General features: G+C 38.8%; 1 protein-coding gene across 1 annotated transcript in view; it reads right to left on the reverse strand.

The window, feature by feature from the left end:
• Positions 1 to 6,165, reverse strand: part of FGD4 (FYVE, RhoGEF and PH domain containing 4) — a 37,358-nt gene that overhangs the window by 20,500 nt on the left and 10,693 nt on the right. The window lies entirely within an intron of this gene.

Raw genomic sequence — 6,165 nt, forward strand, 5'->3', positions numbered from 1 at the left:
TGAACCAAGATTTAAAAGTGTTCATTCGAATGGCAATATTGAATAAAATATATTAGAATATAAAATTATGAGAAGTTACTTCAAACCAAACAATGAAATCACAGCTGTATACAATGTTAAAACATGAGGGAAATGCCTCAGGCTCACATGTGACAGATTCAGCAAAATGACATTTCCATTACAAGAATTTTCTTCCAGACTCACTGCTAGCACTGAAGAGTGTTCACGTCTAATGACATCCGAGCCTTTCTTAAGTAAATGGCAGTCTTATCACGGCACGTATGGGAAAGCAGTAATTTTGTAGACAAACCGTAGAAAGTCTTCATAAAAAAATAAAGAGGAGAGCTTGAAAGAGTTATTTCTGATTTCAGACTGCAAATGGCTTTCCGCAAGAGTACAATAAATATTTGCAAGTCCATTTATAAAGATGGTTTGCAGGATACTGAACACTGGAAGTGATTTCATTTAAAGGACTCCAGTGGCTTTTTTCTCTTTTTTCAGTATTCAGTAAGTATTCCAAATTTGAACACATTTCAATTCTAATCTGTAGTGTTAACGGTCACACAGCTACATGGCAAGCCTCCTCCCTGAATACAGGCTTTCAATAGCGACTTCAAAGCTATTAGTTAAATTTGTTTAAATCAGCATAGCAACCACAGTAACCTACAGAACAGCATTTTAAGTGCTGTCAAGAGACATTGCAGGGAGCTGAAGGATTAGCTGTTACAGCCACTGCCATTTAGTGCAGCCATTTACAAGGGTTCTAACATAAGGACTTGAGGTAGAAAACCGTGAAGGCTACTGTTTCCTCAATAATTTTATTATGTTTTATTTCCTCCCCAAAATGCCACTTTCTTCCTAAAGCACTGCTGTTTAACCAATCCCTAGTTTTCAGAAGATTACTTGAACTGATTAAGAGAAGGAAAATCAAACATAGCAGACTCACAAATAGCACGCAAAATGAGTGATTCAGAAAAAGCATTTAATCCTGACTAAGTCAGGGCAAATGCCTCTTACTCTCCTTCTTTGCTCTGACTCCAGCTTTTCCATCTTCTCAGTATCAACCTTACACATCTTCCTAGTTTTTGAACCTCAGTCTCCTTTTAACATCAACAGCACTACCTGACACAGGATTCTTCACCATCTCTGTATTTGCCCACGTTATATGAACTCCCAGCTGTGTTTTCTACTACTAGCTCCATCCTCCTCACTACTAATTTACCCACTTCAGAGTCTTGGCTAATATCCTATCTAAAGAAAGGCATCTGGTTTCCACGAGGTCACTCCAGCTTCCCTCTTGTTGGAAACAACAGGTCATGGGCTATTTTCCTAGTAGCGACATCCATCTCCTGTGAAGCTTTTCTTGAGCGAAGCGGTGGCCACTTGTCCTGAGCACACAAGGCGAATTGGGAGCAGATGCATGGGTGGATACACGGGTCTTGGCAGCACCATGCTACAACACATCCAGGCGCATTTGGTGGGAGGACTTATCATTGTGCAAAGCCAGCACTGCAGCTGGCATGCATGTGTGTGTGCGCGCATATATATTAATACATGTATTTTTATTCATTTATTTTATGCTTTCAGAGAATTCATTTGCAGCTATCCCAGCTCTGCCATGATGCACACCATGCTGTGCTGGACCTTTACCCGCCGCTGCCCACCTCACTCCTCCTTGAAACAGGCACACAGAGCAGGGAGTGGTTAAGCTACAGGCTCATGGCAGACAGATGCCGAGAAGGGACTCAGCTTCCGCAGACCCAAATTTGGCAATTTTGACTAGCAAGAAGCAAGTCTCGTAATTTGAAAAATCCTGACTGATGTTTAAGACAAGACGAATGACACAAAGCAATTCATTATTAGAGCTGTTCAATACAAAAGCTTTGAAAAACCTCATAGAAATGATGGAGGAAAATTCTTAAAAGAAAAAACTTTAAAAACGATGGAAAAACATGAAATTAGTATTCAACTTCTGAGAACTTCGATGCTTCCCCAAAGGAGTGCTGTATAAAAATCTGTAAGGTACTGTATCAAATTTAATCACTAACGTTAAAAGGGAATTTTAATTATCTTTAAAGTTACAAGTTAAGCTTTGTTTTCATGGGATATAACCATAACGCACACATCTCTTCTCGCAAGTAGAATAATAAGATAATAGAAATTAAAAATATGGACACATTTTATTGCTGGAAAAGTTTTATATTTCCCTACTATGATTTTTTTTAATGCTTTTAGTACATCAGTATTTATGTTGGATTCCTTGCCATTAACAAAAATACCTTGACAAAAATTTAGTGCAAAGTATACCTAGACACATACTCTATTGCTTCAAGCACAACTTCTCAATGATTTCAGGGAACATTTCAAAATTCTGTGAATATCCATAACACTTGGCAACTCAACATATAAAATTAAACAGAAATGGTTAGTGTGCTGTATAGAGAACATTCACATTAGAGGTACATTATTTCAACTGTTGCCCAAAATATCAGAAGTGTGAGATAGCAGTAAGTGCATCAGGCAGGACTGCAAACTTGTATCTCTACATGGGTGCTTAGAGTAAATATTTCACCTGGGCCTAGTTATATATCCTTTAGTACAAATTTGCACATCCTTATAATCACTACAGTACTATGGATGCTTAAGGATTTTAAAAAAAAAAAAAAAAATTTTTACCTAAAGTGTTTCTCAACTCTAATTAAGAATGCTGCTGAGATTATGACATTTTTGCATCTGTGTTCATATTTCCTAGCATTGTTTCTCCATTGTCCTAAACTTGCAAAAATTATGCTAATTTAAAGCAGCCTTTGCATAAACCTAAATTCCAATATAACCATAACTTACTATCCAAGCCAAATGGGAGCCGTCTCCTATCAGGAAAACTACACCTACCAACAAGATAGTGACGCTGCATATGATCCACTCTTATTTAAATATAGCCCTTGCCCCAAGGGTTTTGCACTAATATATTAAGGGTGAAAGATGTAGAGTATTAAAAAATAATTTATTCTGTGTTGTGCTTGTTTGTTTGTAATGCTGAGTTTGGTCTAAAGTAACAGAACGGATATTTCTTTTCTAAAACCATTCATGTCATAGCTGCTTCATGATCCAAAGCTTTCTTCCCTAAGTATACATGTCTACGTTGTACACATTAGGAATATACATGTAAATTTCCACAATAATTTAAGCTTTCCTTTAATCTCTTAAGTCCTCAGGTTCTGCAGTCAAGGAAAGCACTGAATTTTGCAAGACATGCAATGAAAATCCCGAATGCTACTATCTCTTTCTGGCATATTAATGCTATAGAGCAGTCCATTGCACAAGTGATGGCTGAATTTCTTGCAGATCAAATGACAACAGCAGTAAAGATCCTGGCATCCCTAAAGAAGTGACACTTCTCAAGAGGATTTATGCATTTATATGGGGTACTAAAGATATATGGCTTTGTTCATGATTTACTGTTGCTAAAGACAACCATAAATTTGTAGAATCAGGAATAAGCTGGTAGAGCCTCTGAAGTGTTGGAACAGTAAATCAGTTCTTGGCAGAAAGCTAATCTTGCAAAAAAGTTTCACCCTATTTAAACCAAAACTTCACCTTACATTTAGAAATAAACCATCTCCACCACAGTTCACATCTGAAACACCAGGGACCCCAGCATTGTCATTAAAAGGAGACATCAAGTAAGGACTTTAATAAAGATGCACAATGCGTTCTTCTCCATCTGTGGCATGTATGCAGTCTATATCCCTATTTCCTACCAGCCTCAGAACAAATAATGAAGCATTTGTCGTCTTGTCTTCAGTTAGCTCTTGCAGCAGATTTCTCACAAGATGTTTCTCAGGAAGTTAATTGATTGGGACGTTCTTGTACTATTCAGCCTCCGTGTTTAAGGCAAACCAAATTTTATGACAGAAGGTGCTTCTGCTGCAAGGCAGGAAACTTTTAACTTCTAATCTTGTTTTTGCTTGTGCTATTTGTGGCTTGTGACTTTCAAACAAATTTAGAAAATAAGAGAAATAAAGCATACTCTGGTTATTTGGGGGAAATGTTTCAGAACACTGCCAAATTTAGTAAGTTTTGTCTCAACTTTTCCAGAACCTGCAATAATTTGGCTTTAGTCAGATCTACAGTGATAAGGGGGGAAAAATAATTGTAAGAACATTATTTCAAAATAATCTTTCTTTTCCAAGTCTAGAAAGTGTTTTGTGCTCTGGTTTTGCACCATTCCCCAATTTAATTCATCCTTTCCAGCAGTAGGCTTCTGCTGTACATGTGTTCATTTACAAAGAGATGGCACACTGTTTTCCCTGAATTAGGAAATATGGCGTGCGAGATACAAAGAAGATACTTTGCATCAGTATCACAATATATGTATCAGATGCCTAATTTAAAGTTTGTCTATGACTCATCTGAGTCTGTTCCCATTGCTTTTACTCAATTCTACCTACACTTGCTTAATTAAAAAGGGCAGAAGAGTGCTGTTAGACTGAGTGGTGCAACTTCAACTGGACTGCATCCCAGTTTTAAGATTCTTCACTAAGTGGGTGCTTAGCAAAATCACAGACTGTCTAAACGCTCCTACATCTTCCTAAAGCCTGCTTGGACACAGAAACAGCTTAAAGGTCTACCAGGCCTCTCCTATTCCTCATCACCCTTCCCATATTCCAGACAGCATGGCAGCAGCTACTTATACCGCTCCAGGGTTCATTTCAGTCTGTAGGTTGCATTAATCCAAACTAAGTCAGTGTCTGATTTTGTAAAGTGTGGCCCTTAGATCAGCATTAGGCAGGGTTCTTAATCTCTCTAGATTAAAGGGAATGTCCTTGTATCACAAGTGAGCTGGTATGTCAGCAAGTGGTGCTGTGACCCAGTTCAGTTTTATTGATTCAGTTTCTCCACTGATGCTGACTGAAGAGTCATCCTGCACATGTTCAGTTTGTTTAGGTTTTTTTTACACTTTAAGCATCAGCAAACAATACATATAGTAGCAGTCACATTGCACCTGATGATTTGACTCTTTGTTGGTATAGGAGAGATCACACTTGTTGGTTCCAGCAGCTCAAAGACAGATTTTGATGAGATTGCTGCCATTAGCATTTGACCAGTTCCTTCCCGGACTTTACAACAGGACTGCTGCCCATTTCTGCTCTTTCCTGAAAATGCTGCCAGCACCTTACTGTGTGACTTGGATTCAAACTTAACATTGTTGCCCACAGAGCATTTAGCACTGTTGGCCCAGAGAGGGGAAACAGGCGTTACTGAGCAGGAGATTGAAACATAATGAGAGGTGTGGAAGGTTAAAAGGTGACTTAGACACTGACAAGGCTTATATTTAGAGGAGAATCATAACATTCATTCACTACTGGCAAAAGCAACCCCTAAAACAAACAAGAAAACCCACACAACCCAGTGCCTTCTTGTCATTACCTAGGATATGTATATTACATAGTATATATATTACCTAGTATATGTATACCTGAGAGTTTGCGACCACCTTTCCCACACACAGAATTTACACTCAAGCATGTATGTGACCGCTGGCTAACCAAACTCAAGGGCTTGGAGAAGTCTCTGTACTCCTGACAAGCAGTGACAAGCTTTATCAGCACTTGGCTGTTTGGCTCTGCAGTAAAGAGGAAGGCCAGGAGGATGCAGCCCAGTCCCCTCTGCCATGACTCACACTTGGTGCAGCTGGACCAGAACTGTTAATGATGTTCAGTAGCCACCCATGATTCAGAACGAGAAGGCACACAAGCAGATGAGAAGTGAGAACAATTTTTCAGCAATTAATTTCCCAAGACAGATTTTCTTCCACCCACTTATTTCCCTTAATTATTTAAAACCTTTTTTGCAAGGAAGCTTAAATTTGTAAGTTCTTCTTGCTAACAAGGCATAAATTCAGGATACTCTGAACCTTGTGTCCATCTGATAGCTACCAGACTGCCACTGCCTTTCCAGCTTTGACTTGAGAAATACATCCAAGTTAAGGATTCACACAACAGTTCTACCTGAAGCCCTGTCACTGCAGTTTACTACATGTATATAAAATCGAATTCTACACCACTAACGTGTTCCTTGTAGTCTGGCCCAGTGCTAAACATGTACACATACTTCAGTTTCACTTTTATTTTAACCTCAGGTAGGTGATGGGGAAGGGGGGGG

The sequence above is a fragment of the Buceros rhinoceros genome, unplaced genomic scaffold, assembly GCF_000710305.1.
Source record: "Buceros rhinoceros silvestris isolate BGI_N320 unplaced genomic scaffold, ASM71030v1 scaffold9823, whole genome shotgun sequence".
Lineage (NCBI taxonomy): Eukaryota > Metazoa > Chordata > Aves > Bucerotiformes > Bucerotidae > Buceros > Buceros rhinoceros.